Below are 16,557 nucleotides of genomic sequence, written 5' to 3' on the forward strand. Positions count from 1 at the left end.
TTTCTTTCTTTTCTTTCTTTTTTCTTTCTCTTTCTCTCTTTCTTTCTTTCTTTCTCTCTCTTTCTCTCTCTCTCTCTTTCTTTCTCTCTTTCTCTCTCTCTCTTTCTTTCTCTCTTTCTCTCTTTCTCTCTCTCTTTCTTTCCTTCTTGGCAGCACTAGGATTTATTGAACTGTGCCTTAGTACAGGTGCTGGGGCTTGCCCATGGTGCTCTTGATGTATAAAGCCCGGACATTCTGCCAATTCTTCTTGAGCAAGGACATCAGGAAATTGGCCGCTGAGTGGATGTTGTACACAAGCTGCTCATCTGTCATCTTCACATGGCCCACAGCCACTGCCAGACACAGCACCTTCTTCATCTGGAATTTGGTGGTGGACTTCACTTCATCCACTTTGGCCACCATGTTCTCATTGTGGGTCAGCAAGGAAGGGAACTTGCCAGCCTTATTCAGGCCTGGGCCCAGGATTCCTGGGATCTGCTTGATCAGAGATTGTGAAGCCAAAAAGGCATCATACTTCTTGGCCAGCTTCTAGACTCATTTCTTATTCTTGTTGAGTTTCTTCAGTGCCTCAATGTCCATGTGGGGAATATCCACTGCCTTGGCCTCATCACAGTGCTGCTGAGCCCCCAAAACACATATGGAGAACTTGGGGTGGGGAGTGGACTTAAGCCTGACGGTGCCCGAGAAGTGTTTGTCCTTCTGAGGGTCATAGTTCTTCAGGCTGATCTGCAGCTCCACCATCTCCAAAAACTTCCAGCGCTTGCGCTGGTTCCCGTGCAGGACTTCCCACACCGCCTTGTACAGGGTGTCGTGGGAGATTTTGCTGCTCACGGTTCTTCGCACCGCAGTAACCGGAAAAGGGTCAGGTCAACTTTCAATATGTGAAACTCCCAAGGAAGTTAGATGGGGGAACTGAATGGTTGTGGACAGCCTCTCTGCCCATCCCCCCTCCCCCCAATGTGCCACTTTGGCCTGTGGATAATTTGAGCTGAAGGTACTTGAGAACCTGCAGGCTCAAGAGGACCTTTTCCCCCCTCCCTTAACCACACAGTAGAATCTAAATTGGGAGGTCTTTCCCAGAATAAGGGTTATTAACAGAGACAGAGTTTATCTTAGTGAACCATCTGTAAGGTAGGACAAATATCCTATTACCAAATATGTGCTCTTACCACCCTGTGAAGTGTTTTCCCTTGCTCTGAAGTTCCAGGCCCCAGAAACTTTTGCCTGAGTTCAGGATGACACTTGCACCTCGTCTTGCCTGACATTCTTAGAATTTCCATGTCTATGTGGATTCCCTGTATGTACACCTATTTAATTTGTCTCTTTTTAACTGCCTCCTGTTAAATTTGACTTAGTCCAGCTGGAAGGATCTTTGAGCAGACAAGAATTCTTGTTCTCTGACAGAGGGTTTTAATGCCTCAGTTCCTGGCATCTTATGTCAAGTATCAAAGAAGGGGAGCAGTAAGAAGTACTTCTACAGGAGTTGGTGTTTTGAGTTCAGTTTTTGTCACGATTTCAGAAGGTCCCTTATTTCCTGTATGGTTACGATCTTGTCGCTGTTTCCTTTAAAAGCTTCTCAATACCAGTGAAAATATGTATCCCACTTGGTTTGTTTAGTTTAATAGTTGGCCCTCTCCAGGTGGGTGCCTAAGTATACAAATTAGGTAGTTTAAAGGGTCCTCATTGCGGCCACTTGAGCATTAAGATCATCTTTAGTATAATTTTCTTTTTTTTCTTAAAGATTTCATTTATTTATTAGAGAGCGAGCGAGCGAGAAACAGCACGAGAGGGGAGAGGGTCAGAGGGAGAGGCAGACTCCCCGCTGAGCAGGGAGCCCGAAGTGGGGCTCCATCCCGGGACCCCGGGATCATGACCTGAGCCGAAGGCAGTCGCTTAACCAACTGAGCCACCCAGGCGCCCTAGTATAATTTTCTATTTATTTAGATCCTTACGAATAGGTCATCCATGTGTGTAAACAGGAGTCCCACCAGATTGTTGGAAGGTGGTTCCCCGTTCCTTTCTTCCCCATTGTGATGCTTTATTTTCCATCCTAATGGGTTGAAATGCTCAGCACTACCTCAGGGGATTTATCTAAAAATGAATGTGGTAGAGTGGTCTTGCTCCCTCAGGTGTCACCCTGGAGATGGTGGATTGTATTTTGTGTCTTGGTTTTCTCTGGAGTTAGCCTGGCTAAATTCATGCTAAGTGGCTGATTCTTCTATGCTTCCCTGGATGGAGCACCCAAATTATTTGTATTGTGAACGGGAATCCCCGTGGGATGGCTGCTGGGTGCTGAAGTTGACTCTGCCACTGTCTACTGAGGGAACTAGTATCCTTTGTGTTTGAATTCATTCAGAATCTCATCTACAGAATGCAACAAGCATTTAAATGGGCCACATTGTGAAGGATTTTAAATTTCTAAGATGCTGTTGCATCTGTGCCACAGACTTGCAATTTGTGCTTCTTCTGACTCTAAAGTGTATTGTGGCCCATGCAGTATTATAAAAGAAAATCACCTTCCTTTTAGTAGAGTCATAAGCGAATGCCAATGATTTTTTAACATTCACACTAATGCGGTGCAAGTGGAGAGCAAGATCAGACACACAATTTCCCATTCGTGGCCAAAAAAACAACTTCAACAACACAAGGACAGAACCAGAACTAAGTAGTCTCTCAGATTATGTAAACTCGTATAAACATCACCAAAATGTGTTTCTGATGAAACTCAAAGCAAGTAACAAGAAATTTCTCTGGTGTCATCACATGCCAAGTTATCTACCAAGAGAGGTCTGTGCAGCCAGATGCCTATTTCTCTCACTGAAAAATGAAAGCACCATACTCGAGACTTCTTTCACATTTTTCCTTCATAGTCTTCTTAAACTTAACTTTTTGATATGCACATTCTTTTTAAACTAATCTTTTAATGCATTGTTTCTTGGTTCATGACAATTAAATTCCAAATTTTATTTTGTACCTTTAAAACAGAACAACGGCTTTAAAAAAAAAGTTTTGTGGTGTGTGTGTGTGTGTGTGTGTGTGTGTGTGTTTGTTTTGTTTTTTAAGATAGAGACTGCCTGTGAGTTTGGGGGTGAGGTGTAAAGGGAGAGGAGGGAATCTTCAGCAGATACTGTACTGGTCCCAGATCCAGAGTCAGAGCTTGGTCTCAGGACCCTGAGATCATGACCTTAGCTGAAACCAAGAGTTGGAAGCTTAACCAACTGAACCACCCGAGCACCCCCACTTTTTTAATATTTTCATTCCAGTTAACATCAAGTGTTTTCTTAGTTTCTTGTATACAGTATAGTGATTCCACAATTCCATACATCAACCAGAGTTCATCAGGACAGGTGCACTCCTTAATCCCATCCCCTATTTAAGCCTTCCCCGTACCAACCTTCCCTCTGCTCACTTTCTCTCTTTCTCTCAAAATCTTAAAAAATAAATTAAAAAAGTGTATCTCTTTCTGAGCATGAGTCCTGTCCATGTGCTACTTCAATAAGTTTACTAAGTTGCACCATAAAACATGGCAAGAATACTTTCTTACCGTTGGGAAGGATCCCACAATTTTGTTACCAAAAAAACCCGAGCCAGTTGCTATTCCTTCAAAAATTTAATGCACAAGGCATGAGTTTTGACTGAAAAGAAATATCACCTTTATTCAGGAGGCCAGCCACTTGGGAAGAAGACAGACTCAGGTCCAAAAACCAGCTCCAAGGGCTCTGTCAGGCCTTCGGATTTAAAGGGAACTCGAGGGCAGTTAATCAGTAGGAGGGGAGCAGGGTAGTCTGAAACACTTCTTGATTGCCCGCAGACGCACTGGTGCCACCTACAGATGTTATGGAGGTGCTTGGAGGTTGTGCCAGAAGGTGTGATTACCAGTCTTTCTAGGAAACAATGCATGATGTATAGTTATACATCACTCACACGGGCTAAAGGTGCAAGGTGCAAGTCTACTAAGTTGGCCAGAGGGGTCAAGGCACGGCTTCACTGTAAGTTAAAAAAATGTCCTCTAGGTTTATTCTGTGGCTGCAAATGAAATTATTTCCTTCTGTTGTGAGACTGAGATATATACCAAGAAAAATTAGATGGGAGACTTCTGTTGATGAGGGAGCAGAAGGCAAACTGAGGGGGGCTCCTGGGGGGCTCCTGGGCGGCTCCGTCATTAAGCGTCTGCCTTCGGCTCAGGTCATGATCCCAGGGTCCTGGGATCGAGCCCCGCATCGGGCTCCCTGCTCAGCGGGAAGCGGCTTCTCCCTCTCCCACCCCCCTGCTTGTGTTCCCTCTCTCGCTGTGTCTCTGTCTGTCAAACAGATAAATAAAATCTTAAAAAAAAAAAAAAAAAAAAGGCAAACTGAGGACAAAGCACAAGCTGATGCCCCGCAACCCTCCCAACCCCCACTCCCAGGTGGGATATGTGTGATATTCCTCAGGCACTCTTGGCTGCCCTAAAGCTAAGGGAAGGAAAAACAAATGGTTAACTTACAGAGATTACAGTCCTGCAAGGCAGGAGTTTCCCTCGGTTTACAAATGTTTTAGTCATTTACAAGAAAAAGCATTCTTATCAAGAACATAACTTCGGGATGAAAACTCCCAACTGTCTTAATGCTAATGCTTTACTAGGGGGAAAGACAACCTGAACTTGACAATCGCAAGGCCTCCAGTATTTTGTAGGTCCTCTTTAGCATATGAAAGGTCTTTTGAAAACCTACCTCCCTTTTCCTTATCTGAACTCCTTAGTATATATTCAGTGGCCCCTCACAACCCTGGTGATTCAGCTCTTTCTGCCAATGGGTCTTGTCCCTGAGTTTTTGAGTAAGACCACCGTTTTGCACCAAAGGCATCTCAAGATTTGGTCATCGGCTCCGGACCTCACCCCACCAAACCTCACCTATATTCCAAAACTTCATCATATGGTGCCCAAACTCGGGGCTTTGAGTCTTTTCACCTGGATTCTGAGCCACGGTGCGGGCTTGGTGAGTATTTTCTCTCCTCTTCCTTACTCTTACTCCAGGGGCTTTTCAAGGTGTATGGTCTTATTGGAACACTTTTCATGTCAGTTGCTCAGGCTGCAATCCTCTAGCTTGTGGCTTCTCTGTGGAGAGGAGAAAGCCTGCCTTGAGGCTGGAAGTTAGGACCGTGCCTGGGATGGTCCTAAGACCCAGAAATTTGATGCCCTCTCTTTATTCCTGTCCTTACTCAACGTCATCCATCTTGGGCACAGGACAGCCACCTAAGTCACCGGGATGACTACCAATCTTAAGACTCCTATGTAAGGTTTCCTCCTCATTGGTCTAATGTGATCCCTTCCACATCTCTGGTCTAGCTGCTTCCGACTGAGACCTCCACTGGGAGCCAGCGAAACTGATGAGGGAGCAGAAGGCCAGCTGGAAGACAAAGCACAAGCTGACACCCTGCATCCCCCACCCCCACTCCTGGGTGGGATATGTGTGACATTCCTCCTGGAAGCGCCTCCAGCCCACTTGACAAGTCCTTGAAACAGGCAGAGTGACATTCCTCTAGGGGCTCAACTGCCTGGATGGTAGTACTTTGCCAAGGGCAAAAGACAATCTTAGCCCAACCCCCAGGGTGCCCCGTAAGTCTACTTTAACATACAAAAGTTCCTTTGGAAACTTCCTTTATCTCTATCCCCCCCATACATATTGGCAATCATTCCCCAAGTGTATGACCCACTGATACACATCTAAAGGGTCTCATGACCAGGTTTTATTAGACAGTAATAAGCAACTTTTCCCCAACAATAGCTAGCCCCTTCAAGGTCCTGGAAACCTTGCTTCCAAATTCCTTAGAGACAGACTAGCCCTAACCCCTTTCCAACGTCCTGGTATATAATAGGCTACTCCTCATGACCCTGGTGCAGCTTTTTCTACCTACAGGTCCTGTCCCCGGGCTTTAAAATCACCTTTTTGGACAAAAGACATCTCAAGAATTCTTTCTTGGTCATTGGCTTCAAACCCTAATGTTCTTGCCTACATCATTAGTGCCTTACTAGAGGGAAAAACAACCTTAACTTGACAATCACAAGGCTCTAGTAATCTTGTAGGTCCTCTTTAGCATATCTTATGAAAGTTCTTTTGAAAACCTCTCTTCTTCCCTACCCCCAACTCCCAAGTATATAATCAGCACAACCCCAGTGCAGCAGCTCTTTTCTGCCCACAGTTCCTGTCCCGGGCTTTAATAAAACCCCACCATTTTGCACCAAAGACCTCACCCCACCAAACCTCACCTACCTTCCAGAACTCCATCAAAACCAGTCCCCGATTGAATTAAAACCCAACTGGGGACCATTTCCTAGGGAAGTTGGCTATAAAGACTACATGTGTTGGAATGTCTCTTGGATCATAATGGATTTCTATCTTTACTATTTTGTGTTACTGTCCTCTACTAACTACTTAAGTTACAAAATTGGGTAATTTCCCCTTGTAAAACTTTTCTAGTGTTTTCCATGGGTTAAAGGTCACAGGGCGGGAGACGGCAAGGCGGTATTTCCATCCATTCACCAGGTACCCGTCTATGGCCTAGGTTGGGATGCGGAAGAGGAGGGATGCTGGCATTCCTACTCCGGGGGAGGGGGGCGGGAATGCCTTTGTGGTAAGGCAGAATGGTAATCAGTTGCGATTTTTGTTTGAGGGACACCTCTGGCCGCTTTTGACACACGGAACCTCTGACATACCCTGCGTGGGACACCACCTGGGAGCCTGGGGAGATTTTGTTAATGGGCCTTCTCTACTTTTCTAGGAGCATGGCCTTAGTAGGCTTCTTCAGTTCCCAAGGACTCTCCCTTGGGATACCTTTTAACCCACTGGAAACCATGTGGATTGTAAAATTTAAGAAAGGTACTGCATGGCCTTAATGGGATCTATCAGTTAGATGTCTTCTGCAGGAAACAGGGAAAATAGACATAGGTACCCTAGGTCCATCCCAGGCTCTCAGGGCTCTAGGTCAGGACCTGAACCTAAGGGCCTATTGCAGAACATGTTTGGTCGTAACCCGACCAGTAAACTCCCTCCTGATGTATTGGATGATAATTATCTAAACAGGCCTCCTCCAAATAAACCTAGGTTACAGGTTGCTGGAGGAAAGAGGCCATCCGGATAAAGGGGACTCTGCACCCCCTCCCTGTTCCTCCTCCTAAGAGATGTGGGGGCTTCTTCCTCACTCATTTCCCAGATTAATGGCTCTAATTGGAGCCAGCTGTGGTTAGTCTACCACAGGACGGGGACTTGAAGGAACATTCCCAAGCAGCTACTGAAACTCCCTTTGTTTTGGGGGAAATTCCCTGTCTTTTCTGGCCTCTCATGGACTTCCTAATTCCACTTGTTGGTGGAAAAAAGCATGGCGCCTGATCATGTGTCCCAGTGGATCTTTAGAATTGGGAACCTTCTTTCTGCATTCTGGCAGCACTTCCCCTCTTCTGTCTTCCCTCCCCCTCCTCCTATGTCTGCACCACCCTGGGTGCAGCCTGAATAACTGGCTTCTATACCATCCTCAGTGCCTCCAGCATCATTGCCGCCTCCTCCTATCCGGCCATCAGGGAGCAAAGAGGAGCACCCCCTGGACTTAACACCACCACTTCAGATTTCCCCACCAAGTGTCCCAGGTAAAAATTGACAACGGGGAGGATCCAGGTGGAACATATTCGGTATTTAAACTAATTTGTGAGGGGCGCCTGGGTGGCTCAGTCGGTTAAGCGACTGCCTTCAGCTCAGGTCATGATCCTGGAGTCCCGGAATCGAGTCCCGCATCGGGCTCCCCGCTCAGCAGGGAGTCTGCTTCTCCCTCTGACCCTCTTCCCTCTCGTGCTATCTCTCATTCTCTCTCTCTCAAATATATAAATAAAATCTTTTTAAAAAAAAACTAATTTGTTGATTTAATTAAGATAGACATGTCTTTAAAGTTACTGGCATTAAATATGAAACTTTTATTCTGTTGAGGTTTGCTGAAGGTCAAATAAGCTCTTGCTACCTCTGTTGCAGTTTGTTAGCAAAAAGATGACTTAAAATGATGGTTATCTTGTCTGTCTCAAAATTTTCATGGGTAATTGTTAAGGTAGCTTTCAAAGTCTTTGGTAACCTGAAACTTTAAAGTTTTGGTTGGATGATAAATGGGATTGAATCTCTTGGACATCGAGTTTTATTTCAAATGAGATAAAATACTAAAGCATTGATTACCGAATGTAGGTTTGTGCTTTTGACTTCTTATTGCAAAGGAACTAAGGATACTTGAATCTGTTGGTAAACATGCTTTGTGCTTAACTGATTCATAAATTTGCTGTCTAAAGAGTTCTGGTGTAACAGTTCACCATTGATTACTACTTAGTCTTCACTGGAGACTAAGGTTTTGAAGAGTTCAAAATTCTGCTAAATGTAATTAAGGCTGATAGAACTAAGAAAAGCAACTCTGTGCATAAGAAAGATCAAGGAATGGGAATACATTTTTGTTGAAGGGTAAAAGAAAGTAATTTTGTCCTAAATGAGAGTGGTTCTTGGGAGAGAAATGGCCTGGGACAAAACCTGAATTCAAAGGAAAGTTGTAGAAGGTTGTGCAGGGAAATCTTTGGAAACTCATTTTAGGTGTGGTCAGAGTAGACTAAGACTGATATGAATGGATTTTAAAGTACATTGGTATAAGATTGAAAGTCCGCTTTCTTGCTGTTAAAAAGAAAGTTTTCATGACTTGGTCTGCTCTTAATAAGAAAATGTAAACAGTTGTTTTCTCTTTGCCTGCGCAGAAAAACCAGTTTCTTATGTTTTGCCTTTATCAGGTCTTTAAGGATCCCTAAGCCTTTTTAGGTGTGTGCTTTAAAACTTTCTAAGGTGTTAACAAACTTCCCCAAGATTTAAATCATAAAACAGTCTTGTTGACTAGGTTTGTTTGCTTGGTATGTTACCTCTGGTATAAGGTCATCATCAGTTGATATTCTGATTATTGAAGTGTTGTGTCTCGCAAAAATAACGGAATTTCCTGTGAGTTGCATCATAATGAACTCTCAGATCATTAACAATTTCCATTTCTGAGTTCTTGTCATTTCGAATTGTTACTCTCTTGCAAAATAAGTTTCATCTGCAAGGAGGTTCATATAAAGGACTTTTAGAACAAATAGAGGTATTCAGTATCTTTAAGATCAAAACTGAATGGGTAAGAATTTCCAGAACTAACTAAAAAGATGATTATAGTTTTGTGACTCTTGAAACATCGATGGTTCTCTAATGTTTGCTCTTCCAGATTAAGGAAATTTTCTCTTAAGATATCTATGACTCACAAGAATGTGACAAAGTATTCATCTGTGAACAAATTAAAGCATTTAATTTCTCTCTCTACCCGAACCCTCTGAAATTCAAAAGGTCTCAGTAAGTGGTTTTTTGTTTTTTTTTTTTAAGATTTTATTGATTTATTTGACAGAGACACAGCGAAAGCAGGAACACAAGCAGCGGGAGCGGGAGCGGGAGAGGCAGGCCTCCCTCCAAGGAGGGAACCCGATGTGGGACTCGATCCCAGGACCCTGCGATCACCACCTGAGCCGAAGGCAGTCGCTTAATGACTGAGCCACCCAGGCGCCCCCTCAGTAAGTATTCTTTCTTTCATGGCAGTCATAGTCATTTGCAGGAGTTCAGTAAGAAGCTGTTCTCCTCCTAACAGGACACCATGAGAAACATCGGTTATTTTACCAAAGGAACGTCATATTTGAGAGACATGCATAGACTCAGATATGACCAAACAGCTTGAAAGAACTAAGGTTAACTTTATGAAATCTGGAGCCATAAAGCCACTTGGAAATGTTGGCCTGATACCTTGCTTACAGATTTCCCAGAAGCCTTAGCCGGTGAGTAAAGAATGTCACATCCTGGCAGGTGCAGGAACCTCGGGATATATTGGGCACCTCATGAAGAGGGATCTGCCCACATCTGCAGGTATTGCAGTCATGTCTGATGGCAAGTACTCGGCTTGGCTTCTGGTCTGGAGAGGCTACTGAGAGTTCAACCTAGAGATTCCTTATAAGAAGTTCCAGCAAAGCAAATTCTAAAAGATCTTATGTGGTCAGTCATTATTCTTGCTGAGCTTATGTAAATAAGTACGCCAAATTTGTTAAAACTGGACTTGTTCTGAAAGTGAATTCATCTTGATTTGCCTATCTCTGGGAATAAGGGTGATTTTAGAGAGAAATTGTTTCTTTCTTTTTATTTATTTATTTTTTATTTATTTGACGGAGAGAGACACAGCGAGAGAGGGAACACAAGCAGGGGGAGCGGGCGAGGGAGGAGCAGGCTTCCCACGGAGCAAGCAGGGAGCCCGACGCGGGGCTCGATCCCAGGACCCGGAGATCATGACCTGAGCCGAAGGCAGACGCTTAACGACTGAGCCCCCAGGCGCCCCGAGAGAAATTACGTTTCAGTAACACATCTTTGCAGATGTTAAATCCTGGTTCTGATTGTCTTTGAATGTTACTTGCCTAAGCCAGATAACCCGAGGTAAACCTCAGGAAGCTTGTCACACTAGTTCTTGCACAGACAACCTCCTTGCTTGTTATTCTGTGGGATAATAACAGGACCCCATGAGCATACGATTATTCGAACAGCTGAAAAATGGAATTGATTCCCCAACAATTGTATATCTCATCTAGCACATTGACCAACTCTGTGAGGCTTGGAAGGACTAAATCGCTCCTTAAAAACTGGAGGGTCCCCCACTCCATGGGGTTAACTATGGACTTGAGATAATGGATGACCACACTTTCTCTGATTGGATTGGATGATGCACTTGGGGATACCCTTATCTATTGAGACGAGTCTTCTACCACTTGCTAGTGATTCCTTGTAATTAGGATATCCTTAAGGCTAGACCTCAAACAAAGAGGGTTCTTTGATGGTTTTATTCCTTAGTAATATTTGTCCCAGGAACTACCTCTGTTGATGGAACACTACAAGTGGACGCTTAGCCAACTATTACCAGGAGCCTCAGAGCTCACAATGGGACAGTCCCTGACTGTAATGATTTCACATCGGGTTCAGAGTGTCTTAGAGAACAAAAGCCACCAATAGATGATGGGAGGCCAACTTATTAAATACCAGACTGTGCTTATAGATATGCCTGAAATATACTTAAAACCTATCAGACTTTAAATCTAGCTTTGCTAGTGCCTGACCCTGACCATCGTACCTCTGTAGAGCATAACTGTTCAGAGGTTACTGATCTTGTTTATTCTAGTCAACCAGCTGTAAGAGATTCCCCTATCAAAACTGCAGATGACAGTTGGTTTACTGGTGGCAGTAGTTTCATGGAAAAAGGAAATAAAAGCTGGGTATGCTGTAGTGCTCACTTGTGCTTTGCAATTGCCAAAGTCTTAAAAATTAATATTTGTACTGACTCCAAATATTGCTTTCCTAATTTGGAAGAAAAGGGGATTATTATTAAGCCATAACTCCCCAGTCAAATATGGACCTGAAATGACTACTCTTCTTGAGGCTGTACACCTCCCTAAGGAGATAGCTACACTTTAAAGGACATCCAAAGGTGGGGCACCTGGGTGACCGAGTTGGTTAAGCGACTGCCTTCGGCTCAGGTCATGATCCTGGAGTCCCGGGATCGAGTCCCGCATCGGGCTCCCTGCTCAGCAGAGTCTGCTTCTTCCTCTCACCCTCCTCCCTTTCATGCTCTCTGTCTCTCATTCTCTCTCTCAAATAAATAAAAAAAATCTTAAAAAAAAAATAAAAAATAAAGGACATCCAAAGGATATGACCTTAGAATCTAAAGGAAACAATTTGGTAGAACATGTAGCCAAGAAGACAGCAGAAAATAAACAAATATCATCAAGTCTTTTCTCCAGTAAAGTCCATAAGTCCAGTCTATTCAGACCAAGAAATTCACATAGCCCAGGAACAAGGATATTAAAAAATGAACAGGACCGGCTTGTTGATCATGAAGGAAAAGACCGTTATACCCAAAAATAACCAATGGAAGGTAATACGGGGTTTACACCAGGCTACTGATTTGTGTAGAAAGGCCACAGAAGTGACAACAAACAAACAAACAAACAAACACTTTGCTAAGAAAAATTGTCCCTAGATTTCGACTCCCTTGGTCCCTACAAAGTGACAACAGACTGTCTTTTACTACACAAATCCAAAAGATGGCCCTCCAAAACTGAACAGCCCTTGATAACTTTTTAAAATTTTATTTATTTATTTATTTGACAGAGAGAGAGAGACACAGCGAGAGAGGGAACACAGGCAGGGAGAGTAGGAGAGGGAGAAGCAGGCTTCCCGCGGAGCAGGGAGCCCGATGTGGGGCTTGATCCCAGGATTCGTATCATGACCCAAGCTGAAGGCAGACGCTTAACTGACTGAGCCACCCAGGCGCCCCGCCCTTGATATCTTGACTGCAGTTAAAGGAGGTCCAGAATTAGATGACTGTCTTCCAATGGTACCCAGTGACCATGTGGCTCTAATTTGTGTCCATGGCTTCCCTCAGGCTGGATAGGCCACTGTACTCTGGGTTTTGCCTGGATGCACAGAGCATTATTAAAACCATTACCAACCCAGCCAACCTTCTAAATATATTTTTGTTTCTTTAATTAATTAATTTATTTGACAGCACAAGCAAGGGGAGCAGGAGAGGGAGCCTGATGTGGGGCTCCATCTCAGGACCCTGAGGTCATAACCCAGGCTGAAGGCAAATGCTTAACAACTGAGCCACACGGGCACTCCTAAGCTTATGAATTTAAAACAATGGTGAACATGTTCTTTGCCTCATAGGTATGGCCCCTAATTTTTTTTTCCCTCTTTGGGACTGGAGGCTGTTGTTTGACACATGAAAGCTTGCTTGCTTTCTTTCTTTCTTTCTTTCTTTCTTTCTTTCTTTTCTTTCTTTTTTTTTCTTTTTTTTTTGTTTTTTTCTTTCTTTGAGAGAGAGAGCATGAGAGGGGGGAGGGTCAGAGGGAGAAGCAGGCTCCCTGCCGAACAGGGAGCCCGATGCGGGGCTCAATCCCAGGACTCCGGGATCATGACCTGAGCTGAAGGCAGTGGCTTAACCGACTGAGCCACCCAGGCGCCCCGACACATGAAAGCTCTTAATAAGTACACAACCAAAGCCCTGAATGACACTCAAGTAGCATTTCTCTACTAAATACTAAAGTAACACAAGTGTATAAAGCAATTTTACAAAATAGAAAGGCGTAAGATGTTGTAATTGCTGCACAAATCACCAAAACAAAATGCTGTGTATGTGGCCCAGATGACCACAAAAGTATTTCTGGGTTTCTAACAGACATGGACACTCAAATTGGTGCTTTAAACAATCCCCCTCTTTCCTTTAATGCTTAGGTAAACTCCTGGACTCAGAAGACTTTTGTCAACTCTCAAAGGACTCTTATTTGGGCTTTTTGTTTTGTTATTCTAGTCATGTTTTGGCTGTTTTCTCCCGTGTCTCCCCACTTGGTGCCAAGACTCCTTAACTGTCATAACTTGAAGCCCACAGATGGCCCTTTCCACTCGGGATATCCACACATGCAGTCTCCCTTGGATTCAGCTGCCTCTGCTTTCATAACTCATATCTATATAAGCCCCAACTGACCAACGTTGACCCATAGGTAGGGACATCTCTATGTACCTATTGAGCAGGAAGAAGTTAAAAAAGATGAGAACTTGCACTCTCAGCAAACTTAAAGATTTAAGGGTCAAAACTGTTGGGGGGGGCGTGGTGGGAATGATGTGGGAAACAAAGGCAGAAGAAAAATCATTGTATTTCCTTACTATCTACAGCCCATTGACAAGTCCTTGAAACTGGAAGAGTGACCTTCCTCCAGGGACTCAGCTGCCTCCAACTTAATACTTGGCCAAGGGCAAAAGGCAATCTTAGCCCAGCCCCAGGATCCTGTAAACATCTCCTTTAACATACAAAAACTCCTTTGGAAACTTCCTTTATCTCTACCTGGCAAAATACATGTTGGCAATCAACCCTTTCTCTCTGCCAGCCCCCTATGGGCCCACTGGTGGGTGGCAGTGTCCACATAGACCCCATTCCAAGTACTGTCCCTCCAAACATAGGATCCACCGATAATACATCTGAAGGGTCTCATGACTGAGTTTTTACTAAACAGTAATAAATGACCTTTCCTAACAATAGCTAGCTCCCTCAAGGTCCTGGAAACCCTGTTTCCAAAATACCTGGGAGGCTTAAGCTATCCTTAACCCCCTCCCAACTCCAAAGTATATCATGAGCCCCTCCTCATGGCCCCAGGGCAGCTCTTTTCTGCCCACAGGTCCTGTCTCTGTGCTTTAATGAAACCACCTTTTTGCACCAAAGACGGGTCAAGAACTCTTTTTGGCTGTCAGTTTTGAACCCTGATGTCTTTTCTACATCATTTATTGGGAAGAGAGATGATACCAGAAATTAACTTTTTAGATCATAAAGAGTTGCCTGCATGGAATGGTAAGCCATCGTTTGACATACATTTCCTCTTTCCTGTGAATGTATGTCCCCCGTTTTGAAATGCTACATCGCACTCCCTCTGTCACAGTGGCGTGCAAGCTTCGAACACCTTCAGCTTCAGTCAGGCTTTGAGCCTCATGTCTTTCAGTTTCCCATAATTAAAATTCTGTTTTTATCTTGTCAGACTGTCTTACATCGTTTTAATTATTAGAGTGGCCAAAGAATTGAGAATGGAGCAAGAAAAACAAATTTTCCACTCCTAACATTCATTTCTGTTGTATGAACTGACCGCCCTGCTTTAGACCCAAAATATAACGTGAAGACACAGTTGGGGATAAAGAGGAACAATAGTTTTATTGCTTTGCCAGCAAAGGAGGCTGCAGCAGGTCAGGGTCTTCAACACCGCAAGCCCACCCAGAGGAAGGGGCTGGGCTTTTGTAGGGAAATGCAGGATCTAGCCGGTTTCCACAGGAACTCTGTCTGTGTTGCCAGCCCTGTTCATCACGTTGTCAGGGTGGAAGAAGTTTCTCGAAACAAAGATTCCCTTCCCGCCCGAGGAAGGAAGAGGGAAGGGTTGATGCAGGGGAGCTTTGGAGGGGAGAGGAATAACCTGAAACATTAATGCGGCCATTTGGATTTTTGTTCAACTTGATGCTTTTAAGTGGTTTCTGTTTCAGTCACCAGGACAACTATAGGAAGACCACTTCATATTTTACAGTGAGAAACCCCTCAGTATTTTCTAGAATGGGTAAAATAAAAAGGATAAAACACCAAATTTCAGGGAGAATGTTGAGGAATTAGAATTCTCATACATTGCTGATGGTATGGTAAAAGTACATTCAGTTTGGAAAACCGTTTTGGAGTTACATATGAAAACAAACATTCACCTAATGAAGGGGAGCATTTTGTCACCCTAAAATAGGTCTCTGGCCTAAAGATTATATTAGGCTGGTATTTCTTTTTTTTAAGATTTTATTTATTCAAAGGGTGCCTGGGTGGCTCAGTTGGTTAAGCGACTGCCTTCGGCTCAGGTCATGACCCTGGAGTCCCGGGATCGAGCCCCGCATCGGGCTCCCTGCTCAGCGGGGAGTCTGCTTCTCTCTGACCCTCCCCCCTCTCGTGTTCTCTATCTCATTCTCTCTCTCAAATAAATAAATAAAATCTTTAAAAAAATTTAAAAAAAAGATTTTATTTATTCATTTGAGACACAGATACAGAGAGCATGAGCAGTGGGAGAGGGAGAAGCAGACTCCCTGCTGAGCCAGGAGTCCGATGCGGGGCTCCATCCCAGGACCCTGGAATCATGACCTGAGCCGAAGGCAGACGCTTAACCATCTGAGCCACCCAGGCGCCCCTAGGCTGCTATTTTTTTTTTAAGATTTTATTTGACAGAGACACAGCAAGGGAGGGAACACAAGCAGGGGGAGTGGGAGAGGGAGAAGCAGGCTTCCCGCTGAGCAGGGAGCCCGATTGGGGGCTCGATCCCAGGACCCTGGGACCATGACCTGAGCCGAAGGCAGACGCTTAATGACTGAGCCACCCAGGCGCCCCTAGGCTGGTATTTTTAAAAAGGGTAGATAAAGGAAAGGTTCTGAAACCCAGAATGTTCCCCTTTGTGAGAGACATTTACATTTATAAGGGAAAACTTCATTTGTAAGGGGGTATCCTTCTGTGTAGCCGAAAGAGGGAGAATGTATCAGTCTCCAGAAACTGATCAGTGGAGAAGGCATGGATCTAAATCTGCTCACAACCACAGCCTTGGTCACCGGGCTTGGCCTGGTCACCTCCCCAAATGCTTCCCAATAGGATCACGTGTGGAGTTTCAAAAAGGATCATATCTGCTGCCCTCCCCCTCAGTTTCTGTCAGTTGGTTTGACTGAAAACTACAGTGTTGTGTTAATTAAGGGCTCCAGGTGATTCTAAGTGAGGCCAGGGTTAAGCCTGAGGACTTGAGGTGAGAGCGGGCTCTGGCTCAAGGAGAGGTACCAGGGTCTCTGTCTGCCACGTGAGTCTGGGAGGGTCAGGTCCATGCAGCACAGTGTTTCTAGGCTGTAGCTGGATTTGTGGGCGTCTGTGGGAGGGGAGGCCCCCTGAAAGCAAGGAAGGAAAAGT

General features: G+C 44.4%; 1 protein-coding gene and 1 pseudogene across 1 annotated transcript in view; both read right to left on the minus strand.

The window, feature by feature from the left end:
- The window catches only part of LOC112806790 (uncharacterized), a 909,505-nt gene that overhangs the window by 96,762 nt on the left and 796,186 nt on the right, over positions 1-16,557 (minus strand). The window lies entirely within an intron of this gene.
- LOC112806737 (large ribosomal subunit protein uL1 pseudogene) lies at positions 158-5,210 on the minus strand (annotated as a pseudogene).

The sequence above is a fragment of the Callorhinus ursinus genome, unplaced genomic scaffold, assembly GCF_003265705.2.
Source record: "Callorhinus ursinus isolate GAN/ISIS: 27379988/994484 unplaced genomic scaffold, GSC_fseal_2.0 scaffold101, whole genome shotgun sequence".
NCBI classification, from domain to species: domain Eukaryota; kingdom Metazoa; phylum Chordata; class Mammalia; order Carnivora; family Otariidae; genus Callorhinus; species Callorhinus ursinus.